The following is a 14,335-nucleotide window of genomic DNA, read 5'->3' as shown; positions in this document are numbered from 1 at the left end:
CTATCATATCTGTTCAACACACTTATTTAGCATGTGGTAGGTCCTGGAGGTTGGGAGTTGGGGCTCAGAATAAAAGCTTCTGTTAAGAGGCCATCTCCCATATGGCCCGGTCATGACCACAGGCTGTGGCATGAGATTCCACATCAGGAAGACTATACACAGTGCCTGGCCAGGGTGTGTGTGTGGGGGGGTGGGGGCTCGAGGGAGGCTCTGGGCAGCTCTCTGGGTGGGACAGGGATCTGTTGTACCTCGAGGGAGCAGAGTAATTTCTAGAGAGAGGGACAACTGGCCTGGGCATCAATTTGGAGAGCCTGCTAACTTGTATGGGGCTGGTAGAAGGTAGAGCCGGCAGGAGCACTAGTTATAACTGGGCCACATTTGATGAGGTCTAAGTCATGCAGGAAACCTGAAACTGGAAGGGAGACCAGGGGACAGACTGAGGGGTCAGGGGGCTCAGTGCTCGGCACCAGCTTCTGCTGAGAGTGGGGCCTGGATCTCAGGATGCACCTTGCCTCAGCCTAGCTTCTGCTGAAAGCCTGGCCACTGCCTGCCTCCTAGCCCTGCTTCGGCTAACTGAAGCCCCTAATTCGGGCATACCCTACGGAGGGGGAGTGTGGTGTGAAGAGACCCTGAGTCTTAGGTGACCAGGGCAGGTGAAGCCCCAGATTTGAGCCAGTCCTCTGCCACCTGCTGGGGGGTTGAGCTCTGGCAAGGCCACACAAGGTACCTGGCCTCTCCAGGGCTCACTTCCCACCCATCCTGTTCCCATTCCTGCACATGGGGAGAATAGGGTGCGGACAGCCCACCATGGCAGTCTGCGTCGGGTAAAGCACTTTGTGAGCACCTGGGAGTTGTTGGCTACAAAACTGCCTCCAAGGACACTCCCGCTCCTTTTTGCACCCAAGCCACCGTGCAATGTCCTCCAAGAAATGCGCACAGTCAGGCCCTGGGGAAGCAGCTTCCTAAAATTCTGGTCACCTTGTGGGGCCAGATGAGCCTCGTGATGGGGATGACCCCACTAGCAGCTGTCCCTGTCCCCCTCCCTCTCTCAGAGTCTGTCCTCTAGAGCCCTAAGGTGTGCACATGCCAACGTGTGTGCGAATGTGCGCCCGTGTGCGGGAGGAGCGTTTCTCTCCCCGTGGCTCTGATTTCTGCTAATACTGTCAAGTCAAAAAACATAAATTGTATCATTTCTCAGAAAATCAATGTGATGACTTCCTTGCTCCCCACTCAGCCCTCATCAGAAAGCAATCTGCGGGAAAAGTTAGGAGAATTTCAGCAGGTGCCAGCGTGGGGACTGTGCTTGCTGACAGTTTCCATTTCACTCTTGGGAGCGGGGAGGGTATGGAAGTATTTACAAGAACACCCTGGCCAGCCAGTGGCGAATAGGGTCTGCTGCCCAATGTGGAAGCTGTGTCTCCAGCTACCACACAGGCAGAGGAAAACTGAAAATGATGAAGACAGGAAAGTCTACAAACATGTGGCTGTTTGACGCTGAAGACAAAATATTTGTCTTTCCATAATTTTCAGTTCGATCTAAAAATTGGTCGTCAGGAAAAGCCACTTAGGGCCAGGCAGTACGCCTGAGCTCGCTCTCCTGCCTGGAAAGCCATTATGCTAAGTCTTTCTGCCTTGGGACAGCAGGAGCGAACACCCCATGTGCCCTGTTACAGAGGAGACCTTCAAGCATTTTCCTAGAGGGAGCGTGTACTCTCAGAACTTTTAAAACATGAGCTAAGTGTCCTTGGTAAGTTTCATCCCGAAGCTGGAGCTTCAGAGAGCAGCTCCCTCTTTGTGTAAGGAATTACGCAAATATTTAGCTTACTGTGGATGTGTGTGGATTCTGCTCCCTTCTAACAATTGCATACTAAAGCAGGCATCTCTGGCAGCCGCCCCCTCATACACTTAGCTTTCTTTAACATATTTAAAAAGCAAATAATTTTGGTATTGTGGTCTGCTGCAGACATTATTTGTAGTTTAGCCAGGATATGATCTGAGAACTGAAAAGCTCTCTAGGTATTACATCCGTATATAAACCATGTGTTAGAAAGATATAAATTCAGTTTTGAAATATTTGTTAGACTGCTTTTGGCTTTCAGTCCGTGCCAAACATGTGCTTCGGTGACGGATGGAGTCATGCGGACCCCTGAATGAAACTCTTTATTGTGTATAGATTTTGTCTCCCAGCAGCTGGGTTACACGAGCTTCGAGATTAAGAGGATCCAGTTACTGAAGAGGTGGGCTCTTGAGTGGGCATCCCATCTCTCTTTCCCCTTTGAAATATGTCAGCTGGGTTACTTGGGCCCCGTTCTGTGCCACAGTAAATGTGGTCGCCCACTCTGACTTGACGGAGCAGAATGACGTCCCAGGCATTCTCGCGGTCACCTCAAGTTCCGAAGCTAGAATGCGCTCCTACGAATTGATTGAAATGTTTTGGCTTTGTGGGCCAGCGAACTATTCGAGGAACCTGGATCTGAGGCTGCCAGATAAAACAGAGGATGCCCAGCTCAGTCTGAACTTCCGATCAGGGTCGCGTAATATTGCAGGGGGTGCCTTCTGTTGAAGACCCGTTGTTTATCTGAGATTCAGATTGAGCTGGACGTCAGGGTTTTGTTTCCTACGTCTGGCAGCCCTACACGGATCCTGATTTATTGTCTGTTCTCATAAACGGAGACTGTCAAAGAAAATTCCTCAGTGATGAAGGTTTTGTGAGTTTGAAATTCCAAGGGGAAGAGAGATGGAAGAAGCGTTTGTCCGCAGCGTAAACATTAGAATGTCTGTTAGAACGAAGTCTAAGAGCGGACCAATAGAGCACATCGGCTGCACTAGCGACTGGACCCGAGGTAGCACCTTTTTCTCCTGAGAGACATCCACGTCCTCACAGGTCCCCCTCTGAAGCCCAGGCACACCTGGGACGTGGTCCTGGCCTCGCTCCGTCCCTGCGCATGTGAGTGCCCTGAGCGCACCTGTCCGAAGCCTGCCACCTCCTGGACCATGTCAACTGCAGCCCGTTTCCCACTTGGACTCAGGTCGCTCTCGCAGGCGCTCAGCTTCCCGGCCTTCTTCACGGGACCTCGTGCTCTCTGAGGGCAGAAGCGAGTCTGAATGGAGGGGGAAACCACAGCGTGGAAGCTGACGGGAAACGGACCCTCAGCGCAGCTCGCTTCCCTTCCTTTCTTCCCTCCCAGATGCTTACTTCAGATGGAGCTCAGCCACGGACTAGGTGTTAAGTCAAAGGCTTTCTCTCCACAAGTCATCTCCTATGGTCTCCTTGGCTCTCCCGGGGGTTAACTTTCGTGTACTCTGTTCTGTGCATCAGAAGGGACCCCGGAAGGCAGAGGCTGCCTGTGGTCTTGAGCCATGTGGAACCCTACACCACCTGCTGGCCGCTCCTGGGCCATAGAGGGGGGATCCCCCAGTGGAGGGGACAGACACCTCCACTCTTGGGGAAGATGCTGGTTGACTCAGGTGTTGTCTGGTGGCGTGTTCATTTTAGAACTAAGCCTGTTTAATATTCTTAGCACATAACATTTCGTAGAAATAAATTCGAAGAGTCAAGAATGGGCAAGAGATAGGGAATCAATCATAATCACTGAATTAAGAAATGAAAATGATACAAACATGAAAAAGTTTAACTTCAGGGACAAACGCACACTAAAACAACAAGGAAATTTTTTTTTTCTTTACAAATGCTCAAATTTTTATTTATTTATTTGAGAGAGAGTGGGGGGGTGGGCAGCGGGAGAGGGACAAGCAGACTTCCCACTGAGCAGGGAGCTCAACGTGGGGCTCTATCCCAGGAGTCTGAAGTCACGACCTGAAAGGAAATCAAGAGTCGGATGTCCAGTCCACTGAGCCATCCAGGCATTCCACAAATACTCAGATATTTTTGAGAGGGCTTTTAAAGAACTTTTGGCTACTGAGAACTGTTGGCTATGATTGGCTACTGAGATGTTGACCTGCCAGAGCCTGGTCCTGCTGAATGGACAGAAAACAGTCATGCTTCATATTCTGCAAAGGGCAGGAGGGGGCCCAGCCCACTTCCTGCCCATTCTCCCCTGCCCCCAACATTCCATAGAGCAGGGAGGCCATGGAACCCCATGCCTCCTCTTGTGGATGCCACTGCGCTCCCCTGTGTGACCAGCCGGGAGAGGGAAAGACAGGGCAAGCTCCTGGGTAGTGACTGTGGTCCCCTCACAGCGATGGCGCTTGGACGGCTTATCAGCGCTAATTTTATAGAGGATCAAGAATCCATTTAAAACAATTAATGCAGCGCTAGCATGAATTTTAAAGCAGAGCAATGACACTCTGCCCACAAAAGCACTTGCTCTGGTAAGATGCTTGTTGGCTAGTACAGTATTGGCCAGTTCTGTTGTCTCATGGGACTAGATCAGAATAAAGATTTGTATTATTGAGAGGAAATTGTTTGAAAGTTCCTAACCTGGACAAAAACTGAGAATGAAAGTGTTTCTAATTGAAGTTACTAAAAGTGCTCCCCAGTCATTCTGTGTACCTAGTAAATATTTATCAAATCTCAGAGAAGTGAAACATCTCTGAACACAGGACTCTAGCACTGTGTCATAATAGTTTTGTTTATCCTATTGGACTATTGATGTTAGGATTCCCATTGGGGTCCTTCCAATTCAACCAGCAAAGTCAACACATGGAATATTAATTGTTGTAAAATACTCCCTGCCCCTGCCTCCAGAGAGCCACACTTTCCCCTGGGCAGATGTGTGCTAGCTAATTCCCATTATCCCCCATCCTGACTTCCTCCAGGTACCACCTTGAAGCCAAGGCCCCCAGTCCTGCCCGGTCCCCCCCCCCCAAACCGCCAGAGCCACAGGAGTCCCCACAGTTGAGCGTCCGGCAGGTAGAGAAGGGGGGAGGAAATGCTCTGTAGTAGGGGCGTGAGGCATAGGTTATTCCCCTGGTGTTGCATTCTGGAATTCTGAATATATTTCCGCAAAAGCACACATAGGGTATCACGTCCATAAACTATTATCTGAGTTAAAACTCAAAGTGGGTTTTTCTCATAAAGAAGATGATGTGTCCAAATGGTGGCAGGAGAGTCATCTACACTACAAGTTACAAGGTTTGGGAGCTAGCCTTCACGGGCTCCTGGAGTCCGTAGAGTCAAGTTCAAATAATCAGCCTTCGCCTGCTTCCTTTGGGTGTGCAGCACACCTGCTGAGGTCCTGTTCTACCTCTGTGAGCATGGCAGGTACACACTCTTGAGTGGAAAAGGAAATACCGGGCTTTCATGATCACAGTTTCTATTATGGTCCCTCAGTTCTCTGTCCTGATCTTAATTTGGCTTTTCAAGGAAGAGTTCCTGCTGGGAAGATAATGAGCAAAGTGCTTTGGATGAGGGCTCTGGTTGACTTGCCAGTTCTTTCTCATTAAAAGTAAGTAAATGGGACTCCTGGCTTATGAATAAGACACATGTGAGTTTGGTTCTGTGCACCTACCTGCCAGGGACCAGACATCGCTGGGTGAGCTAAAAATCACCTCTCAGAACCTCCACGCTGAGAACCAAGCCCCAGCTCCCTCCCTTATGTCATTATGATCACAACAGGCTGTGGCAACTTTTCATTTGTTTGGTAATAATTCACTAAATAAATACATGTCAGCACATGAGGCTATAACAGCGAATTTGATAAACAAGGCCCCTACTTCTTGTGACTTTATCTTATTATTTTTATTTTTTAAAGATTTTATTTATTTGACAGAGAGAGAGAAATCCCAAGTAGGCAGCGAGGCAGGCAGAGAGAGAGAGGGGAGGAAGCAGACTCCCTGCGGAGCAGAGAGCCCGATGCGGGGCTCGATCCCAGGACCCTGGGATCATGACCTGAGCCGAAGGCAGAGGCTTTAACCTGCTGAGCCACCCAGGCGCCCCTCTTCTTGTGATTTTAGATTGAGGGATAGAGAGGTGGGGACTGACAATAGAACGAGTAAGATGAGGTGGCCAGGGGATGGAGTTCTAGGAGTTTAGGACACAGGGAAGGATTCAGTCTTACTCCAAGCATCTCCAGGCCCGAGGGACTGTTCCTGTATCGTGCAATACGGCTGGAGCACAGACCCGAGAACTTAGCTATGGGGACTGGCCTCCTGGCGTCTTGATTTGCTTGGTCGTGGGCTGCATTTCTCTGGGCCTCTTTTGTCATGTATTAAATGAAGGTGAACTTCGTGGGTATAGTGAAGTTTAAACAAGTTAAAGATTCAAAGAGTTTGAGTGGGGCTTGGTGTGTAGCTGCCGTTCAGTTAGTGATCACCATTGTGATCGATATATGCTTATTGATTATGTCACCTATGATAATCATAATCATAATCTTTTTCAGTACAATTATTTTAGTTTTTAAAAAAGACAAGTGTCTAACATGCAGCTTACACATACTACTATTCTGCCTTAACACCAAAAGTAGATCACACAACACTTTCAGGAACACATCGGTTGCTTTCAAACAGCAAAATGACAGTGATGTACAACTACAGTTTAAGGCATGTCAGCAAATTTTAAAATTAAGAAATACACAACGTTCTAAGGCAACACTGCATTTGGGGCCTACGAATGGTTCTTGTTTTTCCATTCTTCTCCAGCCTTCATACTCTCCTCTCTCATACAGAGAATGTTTCTAATACGGATGATTTACTCTGCCTACGACCCCACTCCAGAATGTCTTCCCACTGCATCCCACACCAGACCCCGCCTTGGAGGCGCGCCGAGAGCCAGGCCTTGTTTGCCTGCCGTGCTTCTGCCCACAGCTCTCTCCGTCCCAGTCACCGACTGCACTGTAGCCCTACTGACCGCCACACTCGCTGCAGCCTTAGGACATTTACGCTATGTTCTCTTGATGGACAACAATGCTGTAGGGTTTTGCTCTTCTCAGATGGACCCTCCTTGAAGACCGGAAGAGGGAGAGCCTGCAGGTTCTGAGGCTATGGAGAAGGATCCACTTAAGAAGTAGGAGAGTTTTCAGAAAACGGGAGACAAAAACAAAGCACCATTAAAAGCTCCTTGGAGCTGTTGACCGTGGGTCATAAGACAAGGACTATGTCAGATCACCCAGCCACGTGACCATGTGACTTAAGGAGCAGGGAATGGTGGTGGCATTAGCAAGACAAGGGTGATACAGAATGCTCTGTTGTCTGACTGGGGAATGGAATGAAACCTTTGATTTTTGCAGATGCTGAGTCTGAGGTGATCGTGGTGACAAGACATAGGAATCAAAATGCCCAGTAGGTATTGTAATATAGACTGCTCTTGGGTGAGTGGGCCAGATGGGAAAATATTGATTTGGGCAACATCAGCTTAATGTTAATGAGTTCTGTGGGGGACAGTCAGAGTAGAGAGGGAAGATGACCCCGAGCTGGGACTTGGGGGGCTGTTCCATCCCTCAGGGAGAGAAGGTCAGAGGAAGGGGGATGAGTGGAACAGGGCAAGACCTGGTCAGAGAATGGTCAGGTGCTGCTGAACCAGTGTTCAGAATTAGGAAGGGAGAGAATGTGCTTCCTGTTCTGCAGAAAGCAGAACCCCAGAGGTGGGCTTGGAGCACGGAGATCAGGGGACTCAAGGCCAGAGCTGAGTCTTGTGGCTCCAAGATGCTCATTGTTCACTGTGCCAACTAGCAGAGGTTGGTCAGTGGTGACAAATGGTGCACCAAGGATGTTAGAGATTGCCCTCAGATGGAACTGAGCTTCTAGTAGGGGAAAGTGGTCGCTCCCTCACTGTTGTGGACTTCCATTTGCTGAATTTATAATAGTGAGTGAAATAAATTCATTTTTATTCTTGTCCTTTTGCTGTTAACTTTCAAAAATGGATCCTAGAGTATAGATTTTAGTCATTGGTTCTATTTTTTCCCCCTTATATAATTTTTTTTACAAGGTAAATTTTGGAAAACTCTGACCGACTCCAACCCCCAAGAGTAATCAAATGAGTTCCTATAGCAGGACTTGGTCCCTGTAGTGAATGGCAAATTGACTGAATGTATTTGAAATGCAAAGCGCTTGGGTTTTGTCATTAATTCTGCCATTCGTTGTTAGGCAACATTAAGAATAACCCATATAATCCCGTAATTCAGGCTGGCCATTTGTAAAATGGTCCTTGCATTAGCTTCCACTTTCCACTGACCAGCAAAGGGTATAAACTTATTGTTAATGTTGTAAATGATTTTGCTCCCTGCAAACAGATACACTACGGGCAGGGAGAATTACTTTTCTGTGTAGTAGAGACAGTGGATGCTTGGGATATGAATCCATTTGAAACATTTACGAGAAGCCATAACCAGCTTTCTTTGAGTTTGGAAATGACATATAAAACATCTTTTCAAAATTGTAATTGTTCCATAGTGCTTGATTGCTTTTATTTCCAAATGGGCTCTGTCCTCCGGCATGCCCAAGTCTGGTATCTGTGATGCCAGGAAAGCTGGTAAGAAAGTAAAACATTCAAGCAGTTGGTTTGTTGTCACGAGTCCAAATGATTGATATTTTTTTAAGTTTATTTTTTATTCATCACAAAAGTTTATCCATCACAAAAGCAATATGTACTGATTATAGAAAAATCAGAGATACATATAAACATAAAGAAGAAAAACAATGAATTCATGGCCCCGACACTCAGAACAAACCTGGAAGAGCTTTTTCGTGTATTTCTTTCCAAACACTGATTCTAAAAAATCTAAGCTAAATGACACCCAAGGACACTTTACATCCATGATCTCACTTGGGGCCTCCTGCCAGCCTTGTGTAGTAGACGATGGTCCCATAACCTCCAGGACACAGAAAGAATCAGAGTGTCAAGCAGGAGGAACTTGCCCAAGAGCATCCAGAAATGGCCTGTGATGGGTGCAGGACGTGTCTTCTGACTCGACACTGTGGCGCCTTCCTTCCTTCGTCTTGATAATTCATCCTGCCAGTGTGGATAAGTAAAACCTTAGGCTCTGAGAGGATCTGGTTCTGTTTCGACATCCTTTTATCGAACTGTTTATGTGACTGTCACTTGGTGTCACCTTCCTAAACCAACTTCTTACTTCTGTACTCCCCCAGAGCCTTGGAGCCAATCATCCCAAAATGTAGAAGTGTTTACAGCAATTTGTTCTTTCTTTGTCCTCTGGAGTATCTGGGGGCACGTAGGGGGCCTTTCAGTTGCTGGGGGAATCCTCTGCTCTCACACACCTCTGCCTTTTCCTGCTCTAGAAAACCGTATCACTTACTTGATGCTTTGCACTTGACTGCCGCCGCCCTGTCTTTTCTTCCCCCTGAATGAGGAGCGATGAGAGCAGAGAGGGGGAAGTCCTCCAGTTTGCGGGTGTTTGGAGCCCTCCGTGGTCACCGGCCATCTCCGAGCTTTGGATACTGAATGGCTCCACAATGACATTGCTCCTCCAAGATTCAGATTAAGTTTTAAAAGTGATTATCAACAGACTTTAAAGGACAGTTATAGATGTATAAGAAAATTGAGAAGAAAATATAGATCGTTTCCATATTCCTGACACCCAATTTCCCTTGTTAAAGAGCTTACATTCATATTATACTTTTATCATAACTTATAAACCGAAGTTAACATTTTTTCAACCAAAGTTCATACTTCACTCAGATTTCCTTACTTGTTATCTCCTCTCCCTTGCTGTTTATCCATTCCATCAGCATGTGACCCTGAAGGACATTTGTCTTGCCTCCCTGGACTCCTCTTGACCGCGAGCGTTTCTTAGAGTGCCCTTGTTTTTGACCTTGCCTATTTCAAAGTCTGTTGGTCATGTGTACTGCAGGTCATGGCTCTGTTGGCATTTGTCTCAGGTTAGACTGGAGCCATGGGTTTTGGGGAGTAAGGCGGCTGAAGTAAAGCGTCATTCCTACCATATCCTTTGAAAGGTACCCACAGGCAGTGTGACATCGCTCTTCATGTTGCCTTGATCATCTGGCCGAAGTAGTATTTTTCAGGTTTTTCCACTCTGAAGTTACTCTTTTTCAGATTAACCATGGTTCTTTTGAGCATCCCAGAGCTATGTCATTTTAAAATCACATTCCTAATTTCCACCCGGGGAGTCTGCAGATGAAATGAAAGAGTGACAGCGTTATTTGGTAAGACTGCAAATAGGAATCTGAACCAAGGAAACACATCCGTCCTTTATGGGAGCACTGCAACCATATTTTCCTGAAATAAGGAGCAGTTCGGTCAGTTCTGTAAGATTGTCTTTTGCTTTCACATATGTGGGGCTAAGGAAAATGCTTTATGAGTTTCCAGAGCCTTGTCCCCAGATTGGTTTGTGGTTCATAATGGCTACCTCAATTTTTTTCCCCCCAGCTAGATTTTCAGAAGATTATTTATCTTAATCCTACTTCTAGTGCCTCAGATCGGTTCTCCTCTCTTAGGTCTGCGCAGGTGTTCATATTGGTTTCCCTTTAAAGCCAGAATTCCAGATGTGATGTGTAAGTTTTATCTTGAGTTTTTCTCTCATCAGAGTTTGCTTCCATAGTGGCCCACTGGGTAGCCTGAGTGGATACACACCAGTACTTAAGCCTGGCATTTTCTACTGATGGATGGACCATGGTCACATTCACACCATTAGTGTGGTTTGGTCAGATGAACCCTGTATAGAAGTTTGGGAAAGTGGATTCGAATATCCTAAACTAGTTCCATGCATTAAAGCTTTTTGAAAGCTCTTTGAATGCATTGAGCTTCCTCTACCCTGTAAGAACTAGGAAGGGGGAGAATGTGCTTCCTGTTCTGCAGAAGGCAGAACCCCAGAGGTAGGCTTGGAGCAAGTAGATCAGGGGACTCAAGGCCAGCGCTGGGCCTTGTGGCTCCAAGGTGTCCATTGTTCACTGTCCCAGAACTCCACGTTGGTCTGTCTCTGTGCATAACTGATGCCCATCAATGGACATCATGTTGTTGTTCTTAGTAAGACAGGCAAAGGAGGGTTGGCCAGAGCAGGGATAGGCAGGACTTCCATGAGCAGCCAGGCTCTGGGGGGCTCTAATGGGGGGAATCCTACATCTCTTCAGGCAGGTGTCTTTATTAGTGGCTTTTCCAAGACTGTAAAGCCATTGCTGCAAAGATTCTTGCTTGCTTGCGGAATTGGGTCTTATACCTTCCCTGTTGGCTGGTCACAAGTCCAAAGGTAAAAAGCTCCGGCGAAGACAAAAGCAAAATAGACATACACATTTCCCATGGGAAAGTAAAGCTCATTATTATAGATGAAATCTTAATAGAAACCAAACTATCTAATATGGTTTTTTCCCCACTATAAGACTGAAGCAAACTGACCATTTTATCAAAATGGCAAGCAATGTATCTGGTTACCCAGCAGGAAAAAAAAAAAAAAAAAAAAAGCCAGAAGCTCCTTCCTAATATAAGTTATTCACATTTTTTTATTTAGGCAACTGAATTTTGTTGATTCCCAAATACTAGGAGAAACAAAATGTATGCAAACTGTATATTTTATAAGGTCGTATTTTTTCCCCTGGGCTTCTAAGGACTTAGATGTACACATCATTCAGGACCTGCTTTTATGGATTGTCAACAAGATCCTCCATAAAATACACTCTGATATGTCACAGCTGTGTATAATTTATTCTGTCTATCCATGCAGCACAAATGAAATTTTTATTTGCATCATCTAAAAGAAATACCAGTGTATAAATACATAAGCAGAGCTCATAAGAAATAGTCTCCTGACTACAGATACTGCTAGGGGTATTGTGCAATCAGTTAAAAAGCTGAGGGACAGCTTCATTATCCGTGTACGTAAATAATAAATACTGTATTTGGCAAACAGGGCAGTTACTCAGTTTCTTAAAAAGGTTGCACAACATTCTCCAAGTGCTGGCACAGTCTGCCTTGAAATTCTCCTTGGAATATTCAGAAATAAAGCCTCTTAGACAAAAAGAATTCAGCCAAAAAGGACTTCTTTTGGATTAAGATGATGGAATATGTAGGTGAAAAGGGGAGTGTTCAGTTCTTGGAACATTTTGCCTTCAGGAGAATAAATAACTCTAATTTTCTACTACCAAGAGTCTTGGAGGAAAAAGGTTCAGAGAACTAAGAACGTTCCTTGTCTTTGGCTTGTGCAGCTGCAGCCTGATTGTCATCTAGGAGGCCCCACAAAGGTTCTCCAGCTTCCCCCAAATCAAGGATATGAACTTGCTACCCCTCTCCCCTGATGGCAGAATCCTGCTAAGGATTCACCCAGGAGACCCGGACCTCTTAGTGCCATCTGCTTCCTTCTAAGACATGTGGCTTCTCAAGTGAGTTTAGTTGTATGCGAAGGTTGTTTTCCAATGTCTGAGGCTGAGTGAAGATCTCCTAGGTCTTTGAGAGCATGGCTGCAGTGCCCCTGGAAAGCCTCCTGTCTTCCCCGTGGCAGCTGAGTGGTGGGTGAGGCAGAGCTCCTGTTTTGGATTTTATAAGCCCTTGGACAACTGGATTTGTGGCTAACTGCTCAAGTGAATAATCCACTTGTGTTGGAAATTTAACTTCCAGAACTGCCAGGAACAGCTTAGAATCAAATTGGTTTGTTTTTGTAGAGAACATTTTTAAATGTTTGCAATCACTTTCTTAACAGTTTCACCCAACTTTTGAAAAGTGAAATACTGGCCAGGGTGACTCTTGGCCTGTGGTGTGGTTTTCATTGGTTTAGGGGAATGTTCAGAAGATCTCTAATTCTTATTCCATAATTACTGGTATTTCAAAGCCTTCTTGGTCCAATTCGAAGAACACACCTGCTCTCTGTTAAGATACACTCAGCTAATTGCTTTCCATAGTCTGGCTCTGCACGAGCTATATGGCTGGCTCAGCATGAACTTCTGGTAAATTCCACCATAGGAATCCCACTGAGAGTCCTGAGCAAGAGACTTGAGTCTTGGCGAGAATGATGCTGGTAAACCAGTGGACGCTGCTCTCTGCTTCACGCCTATTTTCTCTTGGCATCCCCACGCTCTGCCTCATTTTATGGAAGAGGAAAGCACTTGCTGTCCCTCTGCTGGCTCATTCTCCCTGTGGTTCTGTGTGGGACTGGCAGGTTCCCATCTTCACATCTGTGCTAATGGGCACCCCTCCCCCAACAAGTAGTGGTCTTTCCTGGCCTTTCCATCAAGAGTAGCCCTCCCCATGACTCTACTGTCACCTCGTTTTTCTTATTATCTTGTATTTAGAAAGTACTGCAGATTGACAGAAGCAGAACAAGGCTAACACTGAGCCCCCATAGCCCTGTTCTTTCATGGTCCTGACCGCCCTCCGAAATGGTCGCGCTAGTCCTCTTTCTGCCAATTCAAGAACGCAAGTCGTGAGGGCAGCTTTACCTGGGACCCTCTCTCAGATACACAGGATGGAGAGAACGGAGTCTTCTGGGGTTAAGCTGCATTTCCAAGATGAGGGTCCTGGCTGTGGAGGCAGAGGGGCTGTCTCCAGCCAGGTGACATGAGCGCACACTGACCCAAAGCAGAAAGGATGGGCTTTTTGAATGGAAGACATCAGAGTGCCCATCAGAAGGCAGACAGGGAATACATGGTTGTTGAATGAGTACGTGAAGGAGTGGACAAACAAGCAGGGGGAGAACAACTGGCTGAGAGACCCGCAGCTGACCCGCGGAAGAGCGGGAACAGGTGCTGGCCTGTGTCTCCCCCGAAGCCCCCACTGTAGTGATGGCGCACTACTGGGGAGCGCAATGAAGGCTGTGAAACCACGCCGGTGGTCAGGGCTCATCTAACCATGATCTCTGTGTGCCAGTGGCCACCCCCTCTGCAGCCAGGAGAAGGGCTTTGGCATCTTCCATTCAGATACCTAGTCTTCCCACTTCTATCAGGCCCTCCCCCAGTGTCCGCAGATGTCACGACCCACACGCATCCCTTCTGGTGACATGGCTAGAACCCTCATCACTCGAATGTGGGTTCATCCCAAAATGCTTAGCTAGTCCCAGGCCTGAGCCCCGCCCCCGACTCTCCTCTGCTTGTTCATGTGGCTCATGGTCCTTCCCCCCACAACGCTTTGCCCGGGCCCCTCGTGGCCAGTGGACCCACTCACCTCCTCTGCCATTGGCCATATCCCTAACTCTCTGCTCATCCCTGTTCCCGTGGTCCCTCAATAACTGGGAGTTTTAAATGCTTTGTGACCAGCTTGAGAATTTTCTGGAGCAGCTATGTCAGACAGTTAATACTCAAGGAGTAATCCTTTTGTAACCTGAACATAACGGCAGACTTCCACATCAAGAGTGATAAAATGGTGTGGATTTAAAAGTATTTGGGGAACTGTAAAATGTCTAGGATTAAAATTTCAATACCATTTGTGCCCAATAAATGTGAACTCCTTAGTAACTTAAAACTGTGCTATTATGACTCA

At 46.8% G+C, this 14,335-nt stretch overlaps 1 protein-coding gene across 3 annotated transcripts in view; it reads left to right on the top strand.

The window, feature by feature from the left end:
* ADAM12 (ADAM metallopeptidase domain 12) overlaps window positions 1-14,335 on the top strand; it is a 335,028-nt gene that overhangs the window by 27,230 nt on the left and 293,463 nt on the right. The gene's annotated exons all lie outside the window — the stretch shown is intronic.

The sequence above is a fragment of the Mustela nigripes genome, chromosome 4 (genome assembly GCF_022355385.1).
Source record: "Mustela nigripes isolate SB6536 chromosome 4, MUSNIG.SB6536, whole genome shotgun sequence".
Lineage (NCBI taxonomy): Eukaryota > Metazoa > Chordata > Mammalia > Carnivora > Mustelidae > Mustela > Mustela nigripes.
Note: the sequence above shows the minus strand (reverse complement) of the source record. Positions and strands in the feature narration are given on the sequence as shown.